The sequence below is a fragment of the Schistosoma mansoni genome, chromosome W (assembly GCF_000237925.1).
Source record: "Schistosoma mansoni strain Puerto Rico chromosome W, complete genome".
NCBI lineage: Eukaryota > Metazoa > Platyhelminthes > Trematoda > Strigeidida > Schistosomatidae > Schistosoma > Schistosoma mansoni.
In genome coordinates, this window is record NC_031502.1 from 54,355,159 (window position 1) to 54,369,756 (window position 14,598).

Sequence of the window (14,598 nt, forward strand, 5' to 3'; positions counted from 1 at the left end):
TCTCTAGTATAAACCTTGGTGAAGAGAATATATAAGAACTTTCGTCTAAATTAGAGAGAATAGTTTCACAGTATTTGGGCGCCGAGTTGATGTAAGACAATAACTAAGAATAATATACTTATGTATCACAAGGGGTTTTGTATAGATTTAGTATTTTCATAGTTGAAATCATGAGTCGATTGAAGCTAGACCACCATGGAAAATCTGGAAGCACTGGACGACCAGCTCGTCCTATTGTGGGACTCCTCAGCAGTGCACATCCACGATCCCGCACTCGCAAGATTCGAACCCAGGACCTACCAGTTTCGAGCCACAACCCTTAACCGATAGATCACTGAGCCGGCATCCAACGGTGTTAGTGTCTAACTTAAACTGATGCACGAAGTTGAGCAACCGTTCACCAGTTATCTTCAGTGAGTTGATATCTCAAGACAGACGTGGTTTGAACTCCACTGGTCACTGCTGAGGAGTCCCATAATAGGACGAAACGGCCGTCCAGTGATTCCAGGTTTTCCGTGGTGGTCTAGCTTCAATTGAACTCACGCTTTCAACTATGAAAATAATATATTTGTAAAATCTCCGTGAATGAATTTGAATTAAATCGAACGTTTCGTTTGGCAATCTGTTCCAAGCTTTTTCAAGGAAATATAATCAAACATCAAAATTATCGAATATGAATAGGTACATGGTTCTTCAATTCATTGTAACGCTGATTGGATTACCTATTCAGTGTACAATGAACCGAAGAACCATGTACCTGTAGTGACCGGCTTGTCTCGACGAGAACACGATTGGAATAATAGAAACAATTATTAATATTGTAACCAATTGTACCAGCGATTGTTTTATTGTACTTGTTTAACTGTATCAAAGTCACTTCTTGTCCCGCTATCCGCCTTGTTTGGTTTGAACTCTCTTACGCTCTGCTCTTTTTGCCTGTACTCGTTGGCACGTCTCGGTATTCTTTCGATACCACGAGATCGCCAACAAATATACTCTACCTGGACCAATTACAGCCTTCTGCTTTGCAAGTTATCAAAGGGACCAAGTCGTTTCTGGGCGCGTAATCTCATTGTAGTGGTGATCATAGTCAAACCCGACTCGACGCCATCTACATACGTATTGATATTCGATAATTTTGATGTTTGATTATAATTCCTTGAAAAAGTTTGGACCAGATTGCCAGGCGAAACGTTGGATTTACTTCAAATCCATTCGCTGAGCTTTTACAAATATATTATTCTTATTTAATATTTTGGAGAAGGGAAGTTATGATATTGAAAAAACTTAGTTTTCCAACAGTAATTCATAATCTATAATAAGGGATAATGTAATATAACAAACAGATTATTCAGTTGTAAAACTGATCCATTTGTAAGAGCCTTAAAAATGTATCTTTTTTGTGATGTTTGGTGTCAAGATTATAATTCATTAAGGAGAAAGAGAGTGTGTATGTTGAATTCATTTTGTATTGTTGGTTTTTATCTTCCCATCAATGTTTAGGACTGCAAGTGATCAGTCACTTATTGGTATATGTGCATCGTGCATGGATTGCTTCAATATTGCCTTAAGTCACAAATATTATAAGTAAAAATGAATGATGGCTAGCAATAGAATTCAGGACGCGCGTTTCGTCCTATTTGAGACTTGTCATCTGGATATACCTGTATCCCATAGTTGATGTTCACTCTGGGACAGAGAGTTTTTGTTGGAATGATTATTAGTTTTGAAGTAGCCTTACTTTTGTACTCGTGAACATATAACTTAACTGCTGAAGAATGTATTGTTGCTTTTATGTTTCTCTGGTGATTAAATGATTTCGGATATTCTTTCTGCTTTGAATTTTACTATGTATCATGGCCTAGTTATTATTCCAAGTTTGATTAGTTGTACTAAATGGACCTTTGTGATAGTCTCTCGATATTACACTATCTGATATAAATTGAATTGATAGTGTCTGGGATATTAGATATGGCAAAGTAATTCAGAAAAGTAAAGATTTTGAGTCAGATCAATAAAATGATTTACAACAGGTTTAAAAACCTAATTTTTGAATGACACCCAGAATACTTAGGTACTTATTTCATTTGAAGGCAATGTAAAGGACTTGAGACATATATATTAGTAATATTAAGTCAATTTTCATTGAAATAAAAACTTTCCATATTGTTCTGTATTATATTTCAAATGCTTAATTTAAGTTCTGGAAAAAAGGTAAATTTACCTAATTGAAAATTTTTATCTACTCACCTTACTTACTTATGCCTGTTACCCCTCGTTGACGGGTATAGGCCACCCACCAGTATTCTCCATTTAACCCTGTTCTGGGCAAATCCACTCACCTGTGGGATTAAAATCCATTCAGAAGTTTGTTTAAAAAAAATATTTGCTCAATTTTAACAAAGTGAGTTATAAAATCATGTGTGTGTAAATTATCACGTTCAAGATATCTATGCATTGATCTATAGTATGATATATATATATATATATATATGCCCGAAATAAATGTAGCTAATTTCTTGTTTTCCTTACCTAATGACCAATCTAACTAATTGTAGTTAACATCACGAACTGATATTATTCAAACAACCATGGAGAAACGAAAACGACTGCATATCTGTTGCCTACCAGTACGGAACATCTCAGTGATGAGCATCCACGACCTTAACTCTAGTCGGACTCAGAATATTCAGGTCTCGTTTGCGAACGCTTAACCTGTAAACCACTGAACCAATATCTAGTGATGTATATGCTGTAGTTCAATCAACTCGTAATATCACGTAATCATGTTTAGATGTAATTGATGAATAACTACCACAGTTTCTCAGTATCACTTTGAAATTGCCTCTCCAAATTAATCACTAACGAGCATACTATTAATTGCTACCAAGAGTTTAGCTAAGATTAATCCATGATGTTTACTGTGAAATTAAAAAAAACATGATTAATTGTTGGATTTAAAATCAATAACAAGAAACAAATGACTTTAGATTAGCAATCTAGGCTATTTATCTAATGACTTAATCTTTATCAAGACTCACGGTCATCATCAGAGATACACCTTTACCAATGTGTTTCAGTCCATCAAATAATGTCAGATAGATTTAAAGCTATATATGATTTTACTGCATCACTTTCGACTTCATTAACTTTATGGATCATAGCTTTTCGATTGAGATCATGAATCGAGAGATCGAAGGTCCTGGGTTTGAATCACAAGTGCGGGATCGTGGATGTACATTGCTGAGGAGTCCCATACTAGAACGAGATGGCTGTCCAGCGCTTCCAGGTTTTCAATGGTGGTCTAACATCGACCGATCCATGATCTCAATTAAAGACGTAACAATCGCCACAACCCCATACTGATAAAAGCTTTTCATAGGAGTTTCAAAAAACCATCCATCATGAAGCAACTGACTAGTGATCACATGTTTATGAAGAAATAATGAAATAATGAAGATACTGACAATATCATTCTAGATGTTAATGAATGCTATAGCATTAGTCTATCTAACTAAGACAATACAAAACAAGCAAAAGGAACAATTTTGAAATTATTAGTCTCCCAAATTTTAAACTTAGAACTTTTTAAAGCCAAGGTTGGACAATTCGTCTACAAATATGATGGACCTTAAACACAAGTTATTTTGACCAATCTAGTCACTGAGTATACTATCGTTGTATTAAACGAAAACTAAGTGGACGAAAACCAGTATATTGTTTGGTGTAAAACTACACAGCATGTTAATAAAATATGAAAATTATACATTAAATACATCATTTACACATCTTCTTTACATTGTTCCCTTCATATTTTATTTTTCATCTAATTCTGTTGTTATTTTGATTGCTCTCCAATTTCATTTCTATTCTCTCCAATTCGATCTTTTACTCTCAGCCATTCCATTTCCAACTGATGTTACATACTACTTATATCTGTCAGCATAAGTAGCATACATCACATAGTTACAAATTGCTTGGCGAATTAATTAATGTCTAGAATCATTACATTAGTCCTATCCCATCATACTTTTTAGAACATTCAACCTTGTTTTACCTTTTTTACTGTTTACTTTGTATAACTTTTTTCTATCAACCTTGTCTGTTATTAGTGGAATATTGATTATTTTCCAAAAGATTTGTATGAATAATTTCTTCAACTTTTTGAATCTTCCAAGTTGTATTCACCAATAGAACCAAACATAAAGACTAATGAAGAGGCTTGATTAAGTAAATAATAAGTTAACCCTTAATACTTCACGACTCTTTATAGGTCACTTCATCAATCATAAGTAGAGTACAACTTGAAATACATGTCCAACTGCTCAGGTTAACGCACTCCATATCAATACATCGGGAGACAGGGGAAGACAGAAATAGAGAGATAGAGAAATAAATAATTAACACAATCAAATAAACCTAACTGGAATAATAATAATAATAGTAGTATCATTGACATTGAAAACTAAAAATTAAGAATATTATTTAATGAGATAAAATAGAAATGAAATTGGTAAAAAGGAACCTATGGAACACCATTTTCATAGTTTGAATCACGAGCTGATCTTTGTTAGACCACCGCTGAAAATCTGGAAACCGTGGACAACTGTTTCATTCTAGTATTAGACTCTTCAGCAGTACGCATCAGTGAACGGGCAACTGGGAATCGAACTCATGAACTTCGGCCTCGCAAACGAACGTTTAACCATTATATCGATTGAGCGTTATTCAGTGGTGTTCACTCCTCACTTCCATCAACTCATTATACTGTGCAGTCTTAATTCATTGCCTGCCGTGTATCACTTTCGCACACCAGACATGATCGAGCTTTACTGGTCATGACTCCTCACTAGAACTGGCGTAATGACATCTCGAAGCTAACCACTAGTGGCCACATGATTATTATTCAAGTAGGAGGGTTTGCTGATATTGTAGAATATTCACTGTATAAATCCCATTATTTGTTTAATATATTCCCCCTCTATTCTACAATTATGTACATACTTTAGATTTTACAGACTCTTCCCTCTATCTCATTAACGATACTTTTCTTTCTCATTTAAAACTAATATGTTACGCTTTCACCATCATTTATTGATATTATCCTAAAACTTGACTTGCTATTGCAACTGACAGAGTAAGAGGAGTCCATACTACTCTATTACAATTGTTGGTCCTCCTCTATTCACTTAATATTGTTTTTGATCTGTCTAATGATTGATTACTTTCTACTCCTCTCAAGTGATCCAAACTTGATGGATTTAGACATGGTCATTTATTCCTTTATATTCTGACTTGATGGACCATTATTCTAGTTAATTGTTCCACCTTGTTGGGTTCACTATGCGTGTTTATTTATCTTCGTCGTAATCTCTGGATCATCTTATTGGGGAGGTCCTGAAAATTTCTCGCAATATGCAAGAAAGGCTCAGGAAACATTAAGAAGCAATTTATCCAATCAGCGTTTGATTAGAAGTTTTGCTAGAAATAACTCGAAAATGAAGTCACATGTAGAGTCTCTGATTGGCTGATTACTACACTGCTACTATGTTTAGTAGTATTCTAGAATTTTCAGGAAAATCCACGGACTTCTAAAATACTATAAAAACCCTTCATTTTCTGTACATAAATGAACCTTTAGAGTAAAGTGCTTCTCGCATATTTTGCACCCTTTCTCTCGTGTTCAAGTCGCTGTGTAGATTTAGCTTGGGGTTTACTAGTCTAGCTTAGGATCAGATTATAGAGTTCAGTTAGCAAGAGTTATCACACCTTAAATTGCTTGTGTTCAGAAAAGTTTGTAGTAAGAAGTTTCATAATTGAAGGTGATTGATTTATTACTCTGATTCTAAATAATTTTATAGTACCACAGTTGTAAAATTTGGGAAGTAGTTGTAATACTTGAAAATTTCTTATTTTGGTTTTATATAGAATGAATATTAACTCTACCTGCTTTTCAAATTTCTGTGAACTACTTTACTCCATCTAGATACGGTCGAATATATTAAACACTACGAAAACTTGAAAGTAAGAAGATAAGATGGTGGTTGGAGGTGGTCAACAGAAAACCCTGGACCCGGGTTTCGTGCTACTTGGCAATCGTCAGCAAGGTGTGCCTGTAATCTTGAGGGAACTGGTGCTCCCTGACGGATTCGGTCCCGTGTCACTCAGCTTCACAGTCAGAGACGTTACCACTGAGCTATTCGGGCCGCGACCGACCTCCTGTAGGAGCACTAAGAAGGACTTGACACACATGACATTGATCACCACCCAGTGATCAATCAATTGTGAAGTTAGAAAATAATTATTGAGTACATCTGAACAACTACCACTGTTTTTACAGAATAGATGAATTGTAACTTACTATGGAATCCAGTGTGAACGTTTCATTCTATTAGGGAATCGTTAGCTGGATGTACTCTCATACCAGTGTTATTATTTCCACTGAGACTTGAATCCAGTGCCTTGATCTTCAAACTCTTAAAACATAATTCACTAAGTGAAATAGTCGTTAATTTGTTCGATCGATACGACTGTTGATATTATAATAAGCAGGCGTTAATTCGTAAAGTATAATAATGATATGAAGTACCACCTTTTTCATCCAATATCATTTAAGATGTTGTATCTTGAGTAAGAGGTGACACGGACTTGTCAAGGCTTGAGAATTTCTAGTCTATATCACCTACTGGCGACCTATTCCACGAATGTGCACACCAATCGATTGACGACAACCTGGGCCGTAACGCTAATTGGTCCTCCAGCCTCTTTCTAATCGATACCGAAATTCAAACTATAAATGTAATTATACTATAAGTGGTAGGGAGCGAAGCTAACAATACACAATTAATTAGCAATAATTAAGGTATAGTAAAACTTATAACAACAGTTAATACGTTCACTGGAAGCTTACAATAAGAAGGATATAGAAATATAACATAAAGTCATTTACTAATTAAACAATAAAGATATAAATAGTAACAACAGTCTGGAACTCTGAGAGTTCCAGCTTTCTTACAATTCGTTCTGTATCGTGTAATTGGTTTCATTTATGAATTGGGACAGAACAATATGAATTTATTATATTTTGTGATTTCTCATTAGCTGCTTACAACCATATATGTATTGAAATATAACAATACAGTAAGATATAATGTGGTACAATTGACGTGGATGTTGGAAAGAATTATTATGACAAGGATTATTAATAACAGCTGTGATCACATCGACTCTGACCAAAATGTCTCCATCTATCAATACAACTCATTTCAATGATCAGTGATTACGTTCGTTTTGAAAAAATCAATTGTAAATTAATATTCATGAAGTCGAGTTGAACTTAAATTGCAACATTATGAATGTGAAATATTGGTATATACAAGTGTAGCGGTTCACATCTATCCACAAGGTACTTTGTGTACTAGGTAGGATAGCATTCACAGTCGAATGAGTGAAGAGTTGGTAAAGTGAAAAACGAGTGAAAAAATGAACCGATGAACTAACAAGTATACACAATGCATTTACATTTAAAAATTAAAAATAACAGAAGCTTAAAATTCAGACAATCTTGGTTTTGAAACTAGAAGCAGATAGTGTAACCTGCTAAACAGGTTCATTTCAATTCTCTCATTGATCTACATCATGTTCTTTCTAAAAAATGATAGTTCATATTAAAGATATATTTATTTATTATCATTTTATTAGTTTACATTTGTGTAATTCTGTTCTTGTTCACTTAATATGTAGAGAATTTAGTGCAATATTCCCAGTTGTACTACTAGATCAATAATTAGTAATGTGGTGTATGATGCTTATGTTGACAAGTATAAGTAGTATGCAAAATCAGTCAGAAGTGGAATACCAAGCAGTAGAATATTGAAGAAATTAGATTTAAGTGAACAGAAAGGAAATCAGAGAACGACTTTAATAACAACAAAATTGAAAGAATCATGAAACATGTAAAGGATAACTGAACGAAGATGTGGAAATAATGTGTTTAATGTACGGTTTTCATATTTTACCAAAGCACTCTGTAATCTTGCATTGAACAGTAAATTGGTTATTTCCACCAAGTCTGCTCTCACTTCAATAATGGTTCGTAATTTTCTAATCTTGTGAAATAATTCTATATCAAGGCAAAAAATTAGCTAAGAAACTTATGCTCAAGATGTTCAGTTTATTAGACATATCAATTTATCAGTTTATCAGTGCATTGGGAATCTTCTGATTTTGATGTTTCGATTACCAGATGGTCTTTGAGTTCTCATTCGTATATCGCTAATAGTTGTCACTATCGGATGCCGGCTCAGTAGTCTGTCGGTTAAGTGCTCTGGAGCAAGACTGGTAGGTCCTGGGTTCGAATCTCGCTCGCGAGGCGGGATCGTGGACGCACACTGCTGAGGAGTCCCGTAATAGGACGAAATGGACGTCCAGTGCTTCCAGGTTTTCCCTGATGGTCTAGCTTCAATTGACTCACGCTTTCAACTATGAAAATACTAAATCTCCACAAAAACCCCTTCTGATAATAAAACAAATATATTAGAAATCAGTCTAAAGAAGAGTAATATTAACAGTGATAGTTTATGGTCTCTTAAAATCTCCAAGATTATCCTTCAACAAACACAGAAATAAAGCTTCTACTATTTATGTTTCAGGCACTCAGTGAAATGAATTATCAAATCACAACGCACCCGAAATTATCCTTTACACAGAATCGTACCATAAGTGGTAGAAAATGAAGAAAACGGTACATAATAAATGAAGAATAATTGAACGAATAACAGTGGTTGATATGCTAAACCAAAATTTATAATACAGTGAATATATAGCAATACAATAAACCAATGACCTAGTAATTATATAATCAAAATGTAAACAATAGTATTCAATAAAACAGTTTCGAAAGTTCCACCTCCCCAAATATTCACTCCGTTACAACAGCCTGCTTCCTTCACTAAGAGTGAACACACTTATTTTCTATGTTTACTGAATCATCCATTCAAACAATCTTCTATTCATCTCTCTTTTAAAACTTTCGTGTTAGATAAGTGAACTGACATTTTTGAGTATACAACTCATTTATTTAACAAATACTCCTAAAAATGTAACGATACCAACAATGAAACCAAATTACTTTCAAGTTAAATGCATTTAAATCTACACAAACCTAGACGTCTTAAATTAAGTGAGATAAAATAAGAAACAATTCAGTTAGTCTAAATTGTGGATGCGCACTGCTGAGGAGTCCCACAATAGGACGAAACGGCCGTTCAGTGGTTCCAGGTTTTCCATGGTGGTCTAGCTTCAATTGACTCATGATCTCAACTATATAAAACCACTTAAAATTACCACAAAACCCCCTTCTGATGTTATTATGTTAGTATAAATGACATTTAAGTGAGAGAAAAAAAACTGTAAACTTATACGGGTGCATAGCTAGGTAAAATGGTCACGCTACTTATTTTATTGAGTAGTATCGTTAGTTATATTAAATATTCTTTCAAGTTTAGGAAAAAAAACAAGGTATCAACTTAGGCTAACAGTGAAATGCAGGACTCGTCAGTTAGATTTTTCTGTCTTTTAGCGTTGATCTTCACATTGAAACATGGATCTACTACTTTTCAATATAAATGGAAACAGGTTACTTATTAAAGCACAAGGCTTGTGACCAATTTAACTGGTATGGTATTGATTCGGAAGAAATTTAGTTAGATAGCTATTGACAATCATAAAAATTGTTATAAGATCGTTATATCAAGACAGTTTTCAACAAACACAACTACAGCAAAAAAGACTGATTGAAATTCAGTGTTGAATATGAAAAACAAGATAGTACAAAACTGTGCTAGTTGAAAGCGAAGTATTTCAGAGAAAAGAACTGATTCATCAAAATATTGTGATGTGTTCACGTGTTAAAACAATTTCAAAAGTTAGACATTTCAGAAGTTAGACATTAACACCATGGATGCCGGCTCAGTGGTCTATCGGTTAATTGCTCTGGCGCGAGACCGGTAGGTCCTGGGTTCGAATCTCGCAAGGCAAGGTCGTGGATGCGCACTGCTGAGGAGTCCCACAGTAGGACGAAACGGCTGTCTAATGCTTCCAGGTTTTCCATGGTGGTCTAGTTTCAATTGACTCATGATTTCAACTATATACATATAATACATTTGTAAAGTGAATCTAAATTCAAACCTTTCTTATAGGGTTTCTAAGGCTTTTGTGCATGTATATGTACAGCATCATTTGTATGCATGCATCCATAGGTCTGTATTAAGAATCCCTTCTGTTTCTTTTTTTTTTAAAAAAGAATATAACGTATATTTACATAAAGTGTATACACTGAATTCCATTAGTTATCATAATTACTATCATACACATATACATATACACATATGTAAAGGTAGTCATCATCCATATATAGATAGAAAATCAATCTTTTCTACTTATTATTGATTTTTAAGAATTCTTTTTAACTTTATTAACGTGTAACACCTTACCTTTAGATTGGTTTGTAACTATGTATATATATAGGCATGGTAACAACATTTTCTAACAAAAAAGAAAGATAGTTTACTAAAATCCTTTTTTTTATCTTTCTAATAATTTGACATATTATCTAAATTCTTGACAAGGTTTTTAATTAATCAAAAAAAAGAGAAATTTAACTAATTCCATTGTTAGAAGATAATCAGAGAATGAATTTCGTGTTTTAATAGTTGAAACGAGAACCAACTTTTTTCTAACTATCTATCTATCTATCTCTCTACCTATCTATCTCTCTCTCTATCTATCTATCTCCCTACCTACCTATCTATCTACCTATCTATCTATCTCTCTACCTATCTATCTATCTCTCTACCTATCTCTCTCTATCTCTCTACCTATCTATCTATTTATCTATCTATGTATCTATCTACATATATATATATCTCTATCTATCTACCTATCTATCCATCTCTCTCTCTCTCTATCTATCTATCTATTTATATATGACATTATTCAACAAAATGTATGGTTGAATGGCAAGAAAATAATGATTTATTTTTTTAAAATTATTTCAACATTAGAAGGACATCGTTTTTATCACAGAATAATATTAACTATTGAGTGATCGAAAATTGTCAAGAAAGCTTATAGAATATTTCTCTGCTCAATTCATATTTCAAATAACATATTCACAAGATGTAAATGTTGATTATTATCTGTCGATTTAGTTGATAAGTATATACAACTCCATTTAATATACGTCATTTATACGATTTAACAACTCAGTAGTAATGTTTTGAAGTACATCTTTGGATGATGTGAAATGCAATCTCTAGGTAGGGGTAGATACATAGGGAGTGAACACCCAAGTGGAGAATTATTGCTTGAATGCAAAATCACTGAGTGACATGGTAACATGCGAAAACCATACATTAAATACATAATTTGTACATGATACGTCAGTTGTCCTTAACATGCTTCATAATTATTCAAATTCTGTTTCTATTCCTATTCGTCTCTGTTTCCCTTTCTATTGTCTTCGGTTTGGTCTTCTCAGTCTCCTGAGGCCAGACATTCCACTTCTGATTGGTGTTACATACTACTTATATCTATCAACATAAGTAGCATACACCACAGGCGTAGTGAAGTGCTAGTTATATCAGGATAGCAAATCTGTCCCAGTATTTATTGTCAATTAACCAGTGACTTTGGTGTACAGTTTCCTATCAGTTAATTTCATTAATCTGTAACAATATTAAAACGTTATTGAATAGGTATTGGCGAAAATCAGTGACTTATTGGTTAAACGATTCAGAATTAAACCATTGAGTAGAAAATTCAAACCCTATTCCATATATATCCTTGTAGACATCCGCGTTTTATCAGAAATTCTTACACTTAAATTGTTACTAAAACTCGAGTACAAAAATGTGAACTAAATGTGTCACATGACAACTTATCCTTGTTTTATTTAATTAATGGAAACCGATTACAAAGTATTCTACCATAGAACTGTCGAATTTTGATTGTTAAATACATTTAACGTGACATTATCGCACATAAGCCTAACAGACTAAAATACTGTGAATAACACATTCTTACTGATTGGATTGATTTAAATCATGGCTAAATGATAATTTCTCGTGAAAGCTCCAAATAAACAACTATTATTTACACATTACTTAGATATCACATGTTGAGTACTGAAATTCAGATCAGCGTAATTATACTATGCTGACTAATAATCGGAAACAAACATGACTCTTCAAAGTTACAGTACATCTTCAAAATAGAATGTTGTCTGTCGAACGTAAATGATTAATGTTTTATTGATAAAATATTATTAGATAAAGTTCAAATTATAATGTAGAGTTTAGGCTTCGGGTGTTGATCTTAGGGTTTTGCATAAAGGTTGAAGATTGAGATTAGGTTTACCTTTCTTGAATTATTGTTAGTCAATAGCGAATTAATTGTCAAGCTCTCTCTCTCTCATTTATAGAGTAGTTCTGAATATAATATGATCTGTTGTTCATGTTTACTGTAAGCTCATTTCTTAATGTATGGTCAGGATATTACTCTAGATTATTGGATGGGTTGAGCCAGGCAACGAACTACTAAACAATGGAAAAGATATCTGCTAACTAACATCATGTTGTGAGTGGATACTAGTTTAGAAGAGTCGTAGGACAAATGAGGATACAGGTCTCGATCGTTGTTAGTTGGTCACAATGTCTTTAATGGATTAGGTCATCGATCCTACAGGAAATACAGGAGAGATAATTAATAAATTGGCACGATAATTATCCGCTCCTATAATAATTGACATAATCACACGTAGACAAAACGGTAAATGAAAATTGATTTTTTACTGAATACACAACAGTATCTGTGTTCATTCAGCCACTCTGCATTTCAATGCTTTTTTAAAATGACCTAGAGAGTAAATAGAAAGTTAATTAATCGATACTATGTAATCAGACTGTGATCTACTCACTCGCCCTACTTCTATTTGTTATTGTTACCTAGTTCAGGTTAAGTTTTATACGGTTTTCGAGACTCATGAAATTTTTATATATACAAAATAAAATCCTGTTATGGATGAGACTATAATTTATGGACGACCTTTGAGCGACACCAAAGCGACCTTCAGAATGTCCACCTACTTACTAACTATGACTAAATGATGGTTATAAACTAGTAGGAGGAATTAGAACTGTGATTTACAATTACCGGTTAGGGCTAGGAATTAGATTCAGGTTTTTCATCACGAATTGATATCAGCTAAAGTGCCCATACGTTATTTAGCTAAATGGATGAATGAATTTAGCGCCTAAATTCAAAACTTGTTGTCCTAAATCTGATTGGTTCATCCATTAATTAGAGTCTCACCCTTGTTATTTTATTACACTAATGATAAATGCACTTTATGTATGATGCTTTTTTCCAGTTTTCGAAACTCCATCGTTTGTTTATTTTAGATTTTAACTGAAATTAATACCAGATTAATTGCATTTGAGTTCTGAGCCTTTAACGTATCACTTGTAATCGAACTTGATAACTCCACATTGGAAGTGAGACAGATAACATCAATGGCATGCTACGTGGTGAATTGATGGAAGGTGGAGATATGAATCATTGGATTATGAACGGATAGCATCACAATATAAAGCTCTCTGAATTCGATTCTGTAAGCAGGTAGAGAATATGCACTACTGTTGATTATTCATATAAAACAACCACAATAAAATTGACAGTCCGTGTCACAATACAATCTACTTTCAGGCTAGACGCTAATCAAGATGTACATTTTCATTATATCAGTGGATTTACCCTTAGGGTTGTTATAATCATTCATTCAAGTTACCCACCATAGTTTCTGATATCTACACATATGTACCATTGATTTTGTCAGTAAACACTTAACAACTTCAGACATCATTCTTATATAAGAATAAGAAGCTAACCAAATTGTATATTGTATAATGTTTTCAATTCAAAGTTCATTTGATTACTAATTCATAAAACAAATGTTGATAAACTAAGCATTTACAAAACAGTCAATGAAATATATAACTATAAATAGGTATGTATATTCACTAGTGTATATGTTTAAGATTGTTTAGTTATTCAATAATTAAGTTCATATGTTAACCTGATCATAAATGTGCATAAACTCATTCAAAATAAGATTTCTTTGATTACATAATTGAACATTGAATAAATGTAACTTACCGCACAGTAGATTAGCTTAGTTATATATCTATATACATATTACATGTCTAGAGTATATGTTTATTTATACAGCGATATAAAATTAGGTTGACTATTGATTAATTCAGTAACCATGTTGTGTAAATAATTCTAAACTCACTGTATGATTATGATTTATGTTTAACGTTAAGTAGAAATTATTTTTAAGTAAACGTTTACTAGAGATTTTATATAGTTGAGATCATGAGTCAATTGAAGCTAGACCACCATCGAAAACCTGGAAGCATTAGACGGTTGTTTCGTCTTATTATGGGACTCCTCAGCAGTGCGCATCCACGATCCCACCTCGCAAGCGAGATTCGAACCCAGGACCTACCAATCTCGCGCTAGAGCATGTCAGGTAGA